Source organism: Limulus polyphemus, unplaced genomic scaffold (genome assembly GCF_000517525.1).
Source record: "Limulus polyphemus unplaced genomic scaffold, Limulus_polyphemus-2.1.2 Scaffold1904, whole genome shotgun sequence".
NCBI lineage: Eukaryota > Metazoa > Arthropoda > Merostomata > Xiphosura > Limulidae > Limulus > Limulus polyphemus.
The window spans coordinates 92482-108350 of record NW_013667514.1 but is presented as its reverse complement, the minus strand read 5'-3'; the positions used below and the strand labels follow the sequence as shown (position 1 = coordinate 108350).

The following is a 15869-nucleotide window of genomic DNA, read 5'->3' as shown; positions in this document are numbered from 1 at the left end:
TTTTCAAACTTACATACATCTTGGTTAGACGGGTTTTGTACAATAACAAAGTGTTCAATTACAGGTCTTCACTTTTATGAGAATAAACTGGTGAATAGAAGTTCTATTTTTCAAACTTACATACATCTTGGTTAGACGGGTTTTGTACAATAACAAAGTGTTCAATTACAGGTCTTCACTTTTATGAGAATAAACTGGGTGAATAGAAGTTCTATTTCAACATTTTTTACTTGTAATATACTAGTGCATTTTCCTTTCCAAACAGGTAAGAGAAGAAGAAATATATGATTGTATACAGCATCTTACTTACAGTAAAAGTTGCAAGCCTATTCAAACATCATTTAAGTATAAAAATGTTGTCAAATGTAGGTAACATCTTAATGCTAGGTTACAGGAAACATACTGTTTTAATCAATAACGACAGTTAATATAAGAGATCTAAAGTCTCGTTCTAACATCCATTACAAAAGACGTATTCGCATAACACTTTTTAATACTTTCATACGCTTGTGATTCTAAGTAGTTTAATAAAAACAACTTAAAATTTATGTTTCTGACACATTTTGATCTTTATTGACCTAATATAATGACACATAACGTTATTCATTGAATACAGAACCACTGAAAACATGTCAAACATACCATGAGCGAAATATATTTGTAAATAAATAAATAATGGTAATTCGTTGAAGCTGGCTTCAGGTGCTTTGATGCTGATGCAGAACTTATCTGCGTTTTCATAACGTTAAAACAATGCTGATGCCATGTAGTAGAACATAATGTATATGTGGAATATCATAACGTTTTTATCACTTCCATGTTCATTTGATACAACATAACGCTCTCTTTGTTCTTTATATGGAGATTATATCGCATATTATCTGATTATCAGTTAAAATATAGTTCGAATTGTTGTTGAAAGTCCTGTTGGCTTTCTCTAATGACAAAAAAAAACAATTTGTTCTGTACTGATAATTAAAATGATTCTTTAAGTTTAGAATTATTAATCAATTTATCACAAATACACTCTATATTTTGAATAAGTTGTCAGTTTGTCACGTTAAGTAAAAAGATATACACGGACCAGGCAGGAAACATTTGTAAAGAATTAATAATAATTTGGGTCTAACTATTTTTGAAGTCTTTAGATTAAAAGATTAAAATACTGAGAACCGTCAAGCAAAATAACTTACATACATACATACAACGAACTCTTTCACGTAAGTCCTGACAGGATTTGCTGAGTTATGTGTGTAACATCCAGGGAAAGTTCTAGGGCTGGGCGAAGAAAGATTAAATACTGGAGGCTGTTATTGCATAATTAACAATAAAGATGATTTAAGGTGATTAAGCAACGTTACAAAGGAAATAAAAATCCCCGAGGCCTTTCGAATAATAGGGAGCTCGCCAACATTTTTTTTAACGTACTTCTTAAATGAGTAACCAGACCTGAGGAGGACTCAACAGCAGATCAACCAAACACGAGTTGATTTGTAAAGATACCAGGAGTTTGAAATAAAAACCGGTTGGACAACTTAGGTATTTTCCTCTATGTTATGCTTCTTGTAAAGCTTCCTATTCTCACGAGTAAGATTGTTTACGTCGGTATTTAGTCGTTCTTATTTATGCATAAACATGTATTTAGAATATATTAATGTGCATAAAAACATAATAATTTATCTATTATTGCCATTTCCTTGTTTGCGAGAGATTTTATGTGGGAAGTAATTTTCTTATTGAGCACAGCTATTAATTATAAATTCAATGGACTTCAAACTGTTTGGAGAAAAATCAGCTTTTACTTATGGAAAATATAACAGCTTAATAGTGAAGAGAGAATAAAACTAACCACACATTTTAATAAGAAATATTAACGACTGATACATTTTCTCGTCGAATTGGGATGGTTATGTGTAGAACCATTTGAATCACATCTCATAGTTCTCAAAATATTTTTCTCTATAACGAAGAAACAACAATAACAAAACATTGTTCACATAGGCAAGGAAGTTAACACTGAATATGTAGCATGCAGATTTAGCTCCACATTTAGAAAGTTGCAGTAGTATGAAATTGTAATAGTTTCACTTACAAATGTAGATTTTTGTGGTCTTATAAATGCAGTAATTTTTTGTAATCATTGTTACAAGGTTGCAAGTTTAGGAAGTAACGGAATCACATAATTTATAACTTTTTCACTCTTCCTTCATGGTTAACACGTGGCAGTATCACATGGTTAAAACATTGTCACCTCTCCCCCCATTTAGTGCGTGTTGGTAGTAGGTTGTTTCTATAGTCATGCTTCCATGTTCAACACGTTGTAGTATCACACAGTATAAAATTGCCCCCCCCCTCCGCCCTTATCTAGTGCGTGATGATATTAGGCTGTTTCTATAGTCCTATCTCCAAGTTCAACACTTGGAAGTATCACATAATATGACATTGTCCCCTTCTTTCCTTTTTAGTGGGTGATGATATTAGGTTGTTTCTATAGTCCTACTTTCCAGTTCAACACCTGGTAATGTTAAGGATTATAACATTTTCACTCCCATATTTAGTATAAGCTAGTATTGGACTTTTACATCTGTTTTTACTTTCACACAAGCAAGTAAAAGTATCACTTAAGTATGACATATTTATTACTTCCACAATTATCGGGTGTTAAACTGTTCCACATAGTTCAACATCAATCTTCAGCACGTCACTACATTACAGAATTATACGAATGTCTAAAGTGTGCATGAGTGTTTTTTTATTTAAGTTTAGCATGTTATCGAACTACTGGTTTAAAGAAGTTTCGTTCTACTGTTGATATACATATACTCAACGTTCTATAAATTTTGGTATTTTCTGTACTAGTGTAATAAGTATATCATGACTCCATTGTTCATTTACTGAAACATGGTAAACAGAAATTTTATATTATTAATTATATCCTTAATAAGGCATTAATTAGTATTAGGCCTATTATATTTTCAACACCACTTTCTTTGTTCAGCTTCTTGGGGTTTTTCAAGAAGATTATATAACAATATTTCAACCACACTATGTCTACCATCGTTGCCGACGATATATTTCGTTCAATAGAGAGCTCATCAGGCCAGCTTGGACACAACAAGCATAGTATTTGTTTAGAAAAATAGTCCATATAAATAGTGTTCGAACCGTTACTGTGTTGATTGTGTCTCATGCGGCCAGATGAGCTATGTATTGAGCGAAACGCGTCGTTGGCACTGGATGTGGCGGACATAGTGTGGTTGAAATACTGTTAAACACTCTTATTTGTGAACACGCCCTAAGAAAATGAATAACGAGCGTAGTGTTAAACTATCAATAAGCCTAATACTAATGTTTTATGACAAATATAATTAATTACAATCATGCTTCACCAGTTTAGGAAAGATGTTGACACTATAACAAATATATTATACTCTCTTCAAGTAGACTTATAGATTTTTTTTTTCTTTGGGAAAATCTCAAGAGCATTGGAATCATAATTGTTATTTGAATTACAAATGGAATGGGCAATAAAAAAAAGAAAATGAGAAACGTTTCCACATCAGCTGACACCATCGTCAGTGGCACATAATAGACTGTCAGTGAGAACGTTATTACACACTTATGTTATACTGTTCATTGCTACATTACTTCAAAATTATCTTAATATACAACTATGTCAGTACAGAACCAAAACGTACAAACTATGCTATTATTTAATGATTTTATTATCTTTGTTATTAATCAATTATGTTACTAATAGTGTCACTACTAATGTAAGTTACTACTAAACAATCTTGTTATCTGTGTTTTACTTAAGTTAATAAGTATTCTATTATCGACTTAGAAATTAACAGCAACGTAAACAAACAGTAATGGTGGGTTATTAGAAAATAGTTTTTAAAAAAGCTAACCTACAGTGGAGCAGAAAACTGGCAATTAACGTTAACTACATAATGATTAAATTAATTCGTGTCAGATACCAAATATACTAGTATACATTAGTACAAACTAAATAAAATTGGCCACTATTTCATGACTTTTTATGTAACAGAATGTTTGAGCTTGAGCATCAAATATTTAAAACCGGATCTTGATTGCCATTAAATAGATAGTGATCCGGTGAGCGGATAAAATAAAAACAAAAATACGTTAAACAACGAATGATATTTTTCTACCATATCGGTTTAACATCAAAATAATAATATTTTTAAGGATATCTAAATAACGTTCGATAAAAGAAGTACGTGATGTCTTTAGTAAAAAATAAGAAAAACAGATGAATGCTGATAGTAGTCACTAAAATCCTTTACATTTTTAACTGTACACGTTTTTTTTACTATAACTTTAGGCGAAATATTTGGCTTCGAAAAGTTTAAGTCTGGAAATGTTAAACTGATTGTTATCTTGTTGGTTTTACAAGGTTTGATCGTATCTCCTCCTTCAGCTTATAATGTAGGAAAAGTAAGTTTGTTTGGTTTGTTATGAATTTCGCGCAAAGTTACACGAGGGTTATCTGTGCTAGCCGTCCCTAATTTAACAGCGTAAGACTAGAAGGAAGTCCACCCACTGCCAACTCTTTTACCAACGAATAGTGGGATTGACGTCACATTATAACGCCCCCACGGCGAGCATGTTTGCTGTGACGGGGATTAGAACCCGCAACCCGCAGATTGCGAGTCGAGCGCCCTAACCACCTGGCCATGCCAAGTGAAGAGTAGCTGGAATTTTGATTTCAAGTTGGATGTATTCCATCTACCAAAAAAAAAAGGCGCATCAAATTCATCTTAATTACGGGTTCCGTACTTCACGTTTTGTTGTGCTACAGTAGTCAACAATTTCAAATAGTTTATATTATGTAAAGTGTAAAAATACTATGAAATGATTGGTTTGTTTTGAATTTCGCACAAACTACACGAAGACTGTTTGCGCTAGTCGTTCCTAATTTAGCAGTGAAAGACTAGAGGAAAGGTAGCCAGCCAACTCTTGGGCTGCTCTTTTACCAACGAACAGTGGGATTGACTGTCACATTATAATGATCCCACGGCTGAAAGGGCGAGCACCTCGCTATGCCGAGCCGCTATGAAATGAACTTCAAAACGGTGACTAAAGATAATAAGAAAAATTCTTTTTATTTACCCCCCCCCAACCAGTGACACAGGGGTATGTCATACCGCTAGAAACTGGGCTTCGATATCCGTGGTGGGATGATAGCCCTTTGTGTAGCTTTATGCTTAATACAGACCACAATAACTTTTTATTTAATTTTTCGATATTAAAAACGTTCTATTGAAGAAGAAATAAGTAGAAAAATTGAGTTGACTTTGTGTTTAGCCAAAAAATAAAGTTTATAATTTTCATTAGAATCCTAAATATTTTATCAACGGCACAGATAGTGTTATGATAAGAATTAACTTTTCTGTTTGATTTAAGATATGTGGGTTGGGCAGAAGTAGAAAGACATTATTACCAACTAGAAGTTACAACTACGGTTTTTCTTCGAATTAAAACCATATTATTTACGTTATCAGAATGTTGTCACAAATCATCTCTTTACATCTTACAGCTCATTTCGAATAACAAGTTTCGTCACCACCCAATATGTCAGAAATTGTATACAGATTTTTTGAGCTATAGATTTTTTACGATACTGTTTAATTCTACAAACTATAGCAAATAAAAACAATGTATCATCATCAAATTATTAAGATGTCAAAATGAATTAAGACTTCAGAATAATAAAAATAAGGTTTCATTGGTCCTTCACGAGTTAAACAACTCAATGACGCCAGGTGGCTGCTGAACGGCGTGCTGTGAGATCATTCTTATTTTTCGGTTTGATTTCATATTTGGATTGCAGCATTATAACGTTTTAATGGATGAATGACACACTATAACTCCCTGCTTATTGATATGTTACTCAATAAGGTATCTGTTAAAACGTACAGAAAGTGCGAGACAATTTGCCGAAATCTACCATGATATTCTCAGTTGCTTTAACTTCAGTATACAATAAATCACTGGAACAGGAATGGGCACTAAAAATAGAATTCGATTAACAAACTACAGGATTAGGTATCTGTTAATATCAGGATAAGGTATCTGTTAAAACGTACAGAAAGTGCGAGACAATTTGCCGAAATCTACCATGATATTCTCAGTTGCTTTAACTTCAGGATACAATAAATCACTGGAACAGGAATGAACACTAAAAATAGAATTCGATTAACAAACTACAGGATTACATGGTTAAAATGATCATCAGATAACAAACTTATCTTGTTCTGCTGTTATCGGTTTTCATCTTGAAACTCATCCACAGTTGTTGCGGATATTGGAGTTTACTCATACACTAATCTTTGAGCTACTTTAACTTTGCCTTGAAAATACAACCAACATCCACAATTTATTCCACTATAATTTGAAAGACACTCCCCAAATTTATAACCATACTATACTCTAAAAACAAATTACACAGGGTTGGTTACAAAACCCTGAGGCTTTATACGTATAAAACAACTTGTAATTTATATCAAGAGAAGGCTTAGGGGCCTTTGATAGCGTGACCATAGGTTTATTTCTTCTGTGCGCAGACAGGCCGAATGATCACAACATAACCTCACCCACTAAACACGGCATGAACTGAGCTCTGCTGGTATTTTCATTAAGGCTTTACATTGATGGAACCTCCTAGATCGCTATATATGTATTCAAACAAAGACAACCGTGTTTTTTAACACGAACATCGAGCACGTGCACGATCAGGATATCATCACATCATTTCACTGTACAAAAAGCCATCCATCCTTTTAACACCGCACCCTTTACGTCTGCTTTGATAACAATGCACACGCAATACTATATATATAAATATATTTACATAGTAATACACTAGGTCAGAGTTAATATGAGAACTGTTTAAGGGAGGAGACTTTTTATATAACAGATATGAGGTTGATGCGAATATTTTTATTCTACTTTGTAATATGACTGAACAATACGTAATGTCCCCTTCCCACTCCAGTGGCTCATCGGTAAGTTTGCAGGCTCTATAAATCGGGTATCGATATTCATGATGGGCAGAGCACAGATAGCCCATTTTGTAGCTTTGCATTTAGCAACAACCAAATCTATACATGTTGTAAGTTTGGTAAAGCTCTGCTCTGATGATTTTCGTTTATTTTTTTACATATATTGCATGTGATTAAAATACGTATATGACTTTGCACTACATCTACTTATATATTAAAATATCTATGCATATATATTTTTTAAATTCCGTGCAATTGTCTTATTATGTTTTGCTGGACATAACACATTAGTAGAAGTAATTGTATCTCTGGTTAATTTCTCGTTTTGTCCCGTTAAAACCAACGTGATTATTTTCATATTTTATTTTGCCAAAGAAGATTTGTTATACAAGTTGTAGTTTTCTAAGCACAAAATTCTAGATTCCCGTATTTCGATTAGGTTTGTATAAATCCATAATATACCTATTAAGTCATTCAAAGCTAAGGAAAATTAATATTAATAGTATATCAAGTTTGTTATAAACTCTTTTCATTCTTTTTACTGCAATAGCATTTTAACAACATTATACATAGGCGGCAAGAGTGAGAAGTCAGCTCTAAATAATCTGCCTTCCATAATATGATCAGTGCTTAATATGAAGACATTTTTAGTTATAGAACCAACGTAAGTGTAGGCACCAAATCTGACAGTCACTGATGATAATTTCCCTTTCCTCGTGCAGTGTATCTATCTATCTTACACACACACACACATATATATACCGCTACATCTGTTTTCTGCCTCTAATTTTCCAACCGAAAGATTTATAGTTGTCCGGTGGTGTAGACTCACTTTTACTTTGCTGTATATAAACTTGTGGAGTAGACTCACTTTTACTTTGCTGTATATAAACTTGTGGAGTAGACTCACTTTTACTTTGCTGTATATAAACTTGTGGAGTAGGCTCACTTTTACCCTAGTGAATACAAACTTGGGGCGTGGGCTTACGTTTACAATGTTACATACAACTTCATGTGTATGTCCACTTTCCCCTTGCCTCTGCCATTTTCCAATGTTAATGGCTTTCACCAATGAAAAAGAAAAGTATGAGAAGTCGTGACAAACTCAGTTATTTGTCAACTAAAAAATACACGACGACAGAGCGTCGGCTGGTTCATTATAACGCTCATGGTTTTTCGTTAACGAAATCAACAAGGAAAATAATAATGCCAATTATATTCTATAAATATAGTCAACGTAATAATAAAATAGTTAACAATATTTAACCAAAACGTAAAAACAAAAACAAATGAACAGACGGACTTAATAAGGAGAACAGTCTTTAACAGTCTAACACAAAAGTCTTCACTGCTTTGAACTATATTAAAATAAATCATATACAAATGAAAAATATCAATATCTAATTAAAAAAAGGGTAACTTATCAGATGCAGTTAATAAGGAAGATAGTCCTAAAGAAAGAGAATAAATATTAAACAAACGTTTTAACGTAAACATCGAAGAAAAACTACACTATTTCGTTACCATAAAGCTTCAAATCTATGAATTTCGAAGTAAGTTTTCAATTTGCATATGTGTATCTTGATGGAACTTTTACAACTATTCAACGCATGGAACTAATTTGCTGTAACTTTAGAGCTTCGTTAAATATACAATATACATTGACATTTCCTGCATTGGGCTAAAATATTTTCATAAATTACTGGACAGTCAAGATTTTTAATGTATGATTATGATTTTACAGATAATGACGTAAGATACTAGGATTATGACCGAAAATATTGCTGATAGCAAGGATTTTTAACTAATGAGTCAATGCTCTCTAATGTTTATAAGTGTTTGTTTTATGATGTTGCATACACTCCTAGTGAGGCTGATATATAAAATTAACTGTGTTAATTACTGGATTATTGTTTGTATTCTCATCTCTGTAGTTAGTTTGCTTTAAACGAAAATTAATGATGAAACTTAGAAAAATGATCATCTTCAGACAGAAAGGTAGTAACTGTTAATATTATTGCCACAGCCGAATCTATCCTTACCTCTTTTTTCTTTTCTTTTTAATACTTTTTGTAATTTTTACACAGATAATCACAAAGTAAATTGTACTAATTTTGTGTAACACAAAGGTAAAAGGTAGACAGAAAACACATTTGGTTGTAATGAAAGTAATTAGGTATAATGTAAAAGGTTCTTCTACGTTGTTTTCGTTTATTTACTTAATCCCATATTAATATGGAACATAGCCGTAATGGAAAACAAAATAAAAAGTCTCTTCTAGCCAGTCACCTGATTTTTGTCTGACGTACTAGGTTATATTTAACTTTAATGAAACTTATTTTTACTGTTAATAATTAAACGCAGATAAAATGATACGCTGTTACAATGCAATAGCTATCATTGACCTCCAATTTGCACCTACATGTAAAAATATATGCTCTTCTGACACTACTTAATTTGTTACAAGAGGATTATTTGATTAAGAGTGAATCTTAAAATAAAATTCCATGGAATAAAGGTGGAAGATAAAGGGTTACAACCAGAAAATTTGGTGCTGACCGTCTAAATGCTATACAAATTGGACATGGTTAACGTTCCAGTAAAGATACTATATTTGTATCAATGCTGGTGCTTATCGTTTAGTAATTAATGTCAACACGAACTGACAATGGTAGCAGTTTGTTTGTTTACGTTCTAAAATGAAACGCTGCAGAAAATTGAAAATATGTTTACAACAGTACTATCGAGATTATTTTTATGATTTGAATGTATTATAAAGTGTTATATGACTGTAATTAGAGAATATAACTCTGGTATATATATCTGTCGTAGGGAACCAAATGTAGATATAAAATTTGTTCATTATACTTAAACATAATTATGTTCTACGAAAATATATAAAAATAAGATATATATATATATATAGTAACACCGAAAACAAACAACTTTCTTCAAAAACAGATTGTATCGCGCGCAAAGTCAGTAATATGATAAGATCTACGCTTGTAAACCTTGAGTTAAATTACTTTTTCGCGCGACATAATCATTGTAGCTTTGTATTTTATATTCTAATAAATAATGAGGTTCATGAAATCTTAGTAACCCTTTCCATCTATTCAGAAAACTACGCTCAATAACACAGGTCATTTACTTTAGGGTTCAGATTATGAACAAATTAGTGTAACAGTGCGAGTGTATTGATTTTAAGTATGTATGTATACTATTTTAGCTCCCTTTATTTGAAAGAAATGGAGACACGTCTGTCTTTATAAAACAGACTCTCGTTATCATGAAATGAAATTTTAGAACAGCGCACCCTATCTCTAGCGAGCCTCGCCCATTCTGATGAGTCATCCTATTAGTCAGGTCATCCTTTGTTTCCACCAGGAACTCACTCTTCTATCACGTTCGTTTACAATCCATAGATGCATGCGCAGAGCCATAAGGCAGATGTGCAGGTTTCTGGACCGGGATCAAAGGGTTGAAACTACCTCTAATCGCAGCCAGTTGTAGTAAAGGAGAGGGAGGGAAAGAAAAGGGGTAGAGAGAACGAGGAGAAATTGATGAGAAACTATAGACGAGGGTAACGTGCTTAGTGCAGACTGCAGTGGTTGCCATTTTATAAGAAGCCAGGCTTAGCATCAACAGAAAATTCGCAAAGGCTTTAGGAATGAGACAGTGAAGTGCAGCGATTAACATTATAAGAACAGAGGAGGTTTTATTCTATCTGGGACGATTAAAAAATGTTAATAGTATGACAATAAGATTTAAACAACAGACATCGCGTGTTTGTGTTACAAGTTAATTCAACAATTGTTTGATTTATAGTTTAAACTAAACCAGTATTTTGTTACATTTAGGCCTTTTTTTATTAATTTGACTAAATACAAGCAATTTATGATAAATTCGCATTGTAAATACCAGAAGTTTTTACAAAATGATTTATAAATTCTTAAGTTTGAAAGCTTTTGGAACCATTAGATGCACGTAGTTACTTGCTTGGTACTTGTTGCTGGTTGTTTCTTGGTTTCTGTCTTTTTTGCTGCTACTTCATGCTGTTTCCAGAAACATCAACATTCATTTATAAACAGTCTATTTCTATTGAACTAATACGAACAAAATTGCAAAAAAGAATTAGCTTATCTTTACCGATTTTTATGAGTGTTTTACAATAAAACTATTCATTGAGAAAGACAAACAGCAGGTTTTATCGTAAACAATAAAGAATAATCGTCATTTTCCTTTTATGTACATTAAAAACATTAATATTGTTCTGTTATAACACGACAAAGGCTCTTTCATATTCACTTTACTTGTAAAAAAACACCAAAAAACAAGAACATTATTTATACCTGAAATGGTCTTGCGTGCTAACAATATACATTAGTCATGTGATAACCAGGAAATTATTTTGTTTCGTTTATTTTACAGAATGACTTTTCTGTTGGCGTAGACTTTTCAGTACGCGTGTTTTATTCGTGGCTCAGCGGTACGTCTGAAGGTTTATGATGCTAAATATCGGATTTCGATACATGCGTTGTGCCGACCATAGATATCCCATTGTGTAGCTTTGTGCTTAACAAATAAACAATAACAAAACTCCTTCGAATATGCGTTAAAAGCTGCACCGGGACTGTTTGCACTAGCCATCCCTAATTATAAATTGATAGATTAGAGGGAAGGTAGTTAGGCAATAGCAATCACCGCTAAACTTTTGGGTTAATCTAATCAATTAGTATGATTTTGTCATCACTCACAAAGAACGAACGATTTGTGGCAATTGGACACGAACCATGAATCTTCAGATTCACAGACAAGCACTCTATCACGAGGCCATGCTAGATACAAAGCAAGTAATGAAAAATCAATGTTTTTCAAGCAATGTTTGTGTACTTTGCCAAAAATTATATGTAAATAAAAATTGTTACTGCTTATTACTTCATACTTCAGCAAAAAAAGTAGTAAAAATTGCTAATTTTATATTAAACTCGACATCCGTTACAATGTCACGTTTAAGTCTATATTTTATTGTTACACGTTATGTGAGCCTCAGTGTGTTTTGCATTTTTATCTACCTGTCTTTTTCTAAAACGTATTTCTCGAAGTAAATATTGAATTACTTACAAACAAACCAGTAACAAAATCCAGTTTTTGGTCACTGAAATGGTGGTCTTCCGCTCTAGGGTCTAATCCAGTAGTAAGATGTACTCGCACGTGTGTTGGATATACTTTAAATGCTTACACCCACTTTCTACATAAAGAATTGACTGTACGTCAAGCACTTACGTTCTATCAAGTGTTCGCTTTAATTTAAAAACAGAATGCTATAATAAATTATTTATATGATCAAGTTTTCACAAGTGCGAAACTTTGAAATCAAAGTTATGTACATTGCAATTCTCTGAAGATAATGATATTAGCTTGTTACAAATTAAAATTATAAACTTTAGGAGTAAAATTACACGGATAAAAAATAAAGTAAACTTCATTCTAGTTCAATTCATCACAAACCCTTTCTCCAATTTTCTTTTGTAACACAAACAAAATATGTAATGTAAGAAAGCATAATATCAATCGTTATGTATGTACATTTGACAAATTATCTTTTTCTTTTAGTTAAGCAGACTAATTTTATATTCTAAATTTAGTAATTTAAGATTTTCATATAACTTTTGATCAACCAGAAGGGTCCATGTTCATGACTCTTAACAACAAAAACAAATGCAATAAGAAAGACAAAACATGTGTTATTTATATATTTTTATAAGAATGAATAAAAAACGGTTAAGCGTCATAACACGGATTAAAAGCTTCAATTGTTCACAATTTCTCCAGAGTATCATTACGCACGTAAAAGTCACTTATCGGCTACTTAAGACATTTTAATATAACTCTAGTGTTCTTATAACTTGAAAGACAGTAAATAATTCCGATGAAAACGTCTTTGTTTTTTCTTCTTTGTATAAATATGTAATATGACACACTAACAAAAGTAACATACTATATTTAATTACACCATTGCTTAATACTTTAAATGCTTTTTCTTACCGCAAGGTGTCCTTTTTATGTTAGAAGCAAAAAAAGCACAGGCAGCAACATTTCTATCAACGTTTTTACTTTGTCAGTAACAAGCCTGTGGTTAACCAGTTTTTGCTTTAATATTTATATTATGTTGTTTTTTTTCATTATATAGCATAATTCTTCATGAGAGGTGGTATACAGTAAAATTCTGTGAACATAGCACATCCTAAGATCAAAACAAAGCATAGATCGTGTCAATCAGCAAGATAGTTCTCTCCAAAATTTGGCTAGGAAACTCCGTTTAGTTCTTAATGTTCGTTACAACCTATGTAAATTATAAGAAATTGTATCTTTATAAAAGCAATATACGTACATTAAGTCATGTTTTTAGTAAATAAGACGGCTATCATTTAAATAACACAAGTTTCATTAATTTAGTAACATATTAAGTTATTTTTTAAGTCCTTAGGTGCTCAAAACGGATAAAAATTAGAATTAAGAACAATAGACATAACTTATTGGACATTTCTGCAAAGCTTTACTTAGTTAGTGTTAAGCCTGAAGGCTTATAACGCTGAAAACCGAGTTTCGACACCCATGATGGACATAGCTAAAATAGCCTATTGTGTAGCTTTGTGCTCAACCATAAACTAACCAGGCACGTTGTTTTAATATTTTACTACGTTAATCAAGATTTAATTTATTTAAGATCAAACTTTTTATTTTTAGTACCAACAAATTGTATTCTCCCTGTTTGTGCTTAATACGTCTTTAACGTCACGAAGAAAGATACAATAGAAGATTTGGTAGACACATACCCCTGAAATCATGATTGGCAGCAGGTTCCCTCTTGACAACCAAGTGTAGCTGGTAACACACACCTAACCCTACAACAACTGACAGCAGTTTTAATAACAAGAAACTAAATCTCTTTCCTGACAACTTTTCTTCTTCATTTGGCCTTAATTCCAATTACTTTTGTGATCGGCCGCTCGGGTAGTTTTTGTATTAGTCAAGAATTTTTACCCTAGGATGGCTGGACAGTAAGCCTAAAGGACGAGCATGTTTGGCGACTGGGAGTCGAACTTGCGACATGCAGAGTGCGAGTCGAGCGCCCTAACCACCAGGCCATGCTAGGCCTATATGTCTTTCCTGACAACAAAAAATAGCAGTTCGTTTGACATAGTATAATAATATCTATTACAACGAGCTCCTCGTGACAACAAGGAATAGCTGATATTCCAGTTTCTCTGAGAAGAAGAAACTGGTTCTAAGCGTAAAAAAAGGTACTGACTGATGATAGTGTTTTTTTCTTGACCTATCAAACCCTTAAAACTCATATTTAAAGAACATTATATATGTGTTCTGTTGGAAGGTCATATTTGTAATCTCTTTTCAAGTAGCCCCCGGTAAGTCTGGGGGCTTATAGCGCTAGAAGTCGGGTTTCGGTACCTGCGTTTGGCATAGTACAGATAGCCCATTATGCAGCTTTGTATTTAACAGCAAACTAAAATCTTGTCTAATATTTGATCAATAACTTTTAGGTACAAACTTTAGTTGAAGATGGCCACAAAAAAGATTAAAGCCTAATCCAGTAAGAAACACTAAGAAAGAAAAAAAGATTAACAAACTCCTCAAGGAACGAGTAACTAACAATAAATCACAGCAGACTTTTAAGACCTACCGAGCATTCACAAACAAGACTAGCCTCTCCGTCCGAATGTCTGCGGACTTACAACGCTAGAATCCGGGTTTTGATACCCGTGGTGGGCAGAGCACAGATAGCCTTGTGTAGCTTTGTGCTTAATTACAAACAAACAAACCGTCCGATAGTTAACAGCAGAGATTCGCCACTTAGTTAGATATCTGGTACATTTAATAACTGGTAACACATCCATACATGTTAGTCCACTTTGTATAGGTTATGGAAGCAACCACAATAACCTCACAATACACAATGATAAGTTTGTTTGCACTAGAGTATTATATGTACTGATACACCATCAACTTGAAAATGATGGAGCTCTCAAAGAATGCACCCAACTGACAATCTCTAAGATAATATAACTCAATAATTCCCTGTATCAACACAATTTATTTTCAAAATTAAGATAACTACTAACATCAGGACTCACCCCTATCACCTGCGCTCGGTAACTCCTACATGGATCATTTCCTTGATAACGTCTTCGCACTCTGAAACGAAAGATTTAGATCAGAAAAGCTGACGACAAATTATTAGCATGATCATAAACTATAGACAAGATTCCAAAACTTATGAATCCCCTGAATGATTCCCAATAGAAAACAGATAAATTCCCATTCCTATATAATGGCCAAACAGGCACATAACTCATATATTACATAAATCAACAAGAAACCCACAAATACGTTAAATGTCATGCCTATAAATCAAACTCCCTTGTAAGGTTTGTTTGTTTGTAATTAAGCACAAAGCTACACAATGGGCTATACTGTGCTCTGCCCACCATGGGAATCGAAACCCGGATTCTAGCGTTGTAAGACATACCGCTATGCCACTGGGGGGTTCCCTTGTAAGGAATAAACAAGATTTGTAATACAGTAGATGCTAAGAAGAAAATTTCATTATAACTTCCCTCGGCAATGGATAAAAAGAATAGTAAAGAAGACAAACACCAAACATATCTAGGATAAAAGTACAGATACATAGCCATATTACTCTATGTCACAGGTCTCTCTGTAAACATACAAAGTATCGTATATACCGTATTTTTCGGTGAATAAGACGCACCCTTATTTTGAAGACAATGTTCTGGGAAAAAAAAAGCTACAGTCGCA

The 15869-nt window shown here is 33.0% G+C and overlaps 1 long non-coding RNA gene across 4 annotated transcripts in view; it reads right to left on the bottom strand.

The window, feature by feature from the left end:
• LOC111087231 overlaps positions 1–15869 on the bottom strand; it is a 90338-nt gene that overhangs the window by 37977 nt on the left and 36492 nt on the right. For all 4 annotated transcript variants that reach the window (XR_002611945.1, XR_002611946.1, XR_002611948.1 and 1 more), the window contains exon 2: positions 15185–15245. This is a non-coding gene — a long non-coding RNA (uncharacterized LOC111087231). The remainder of the gene's footprint in view (positions 1–15184; positions 15246–15869) is intronic.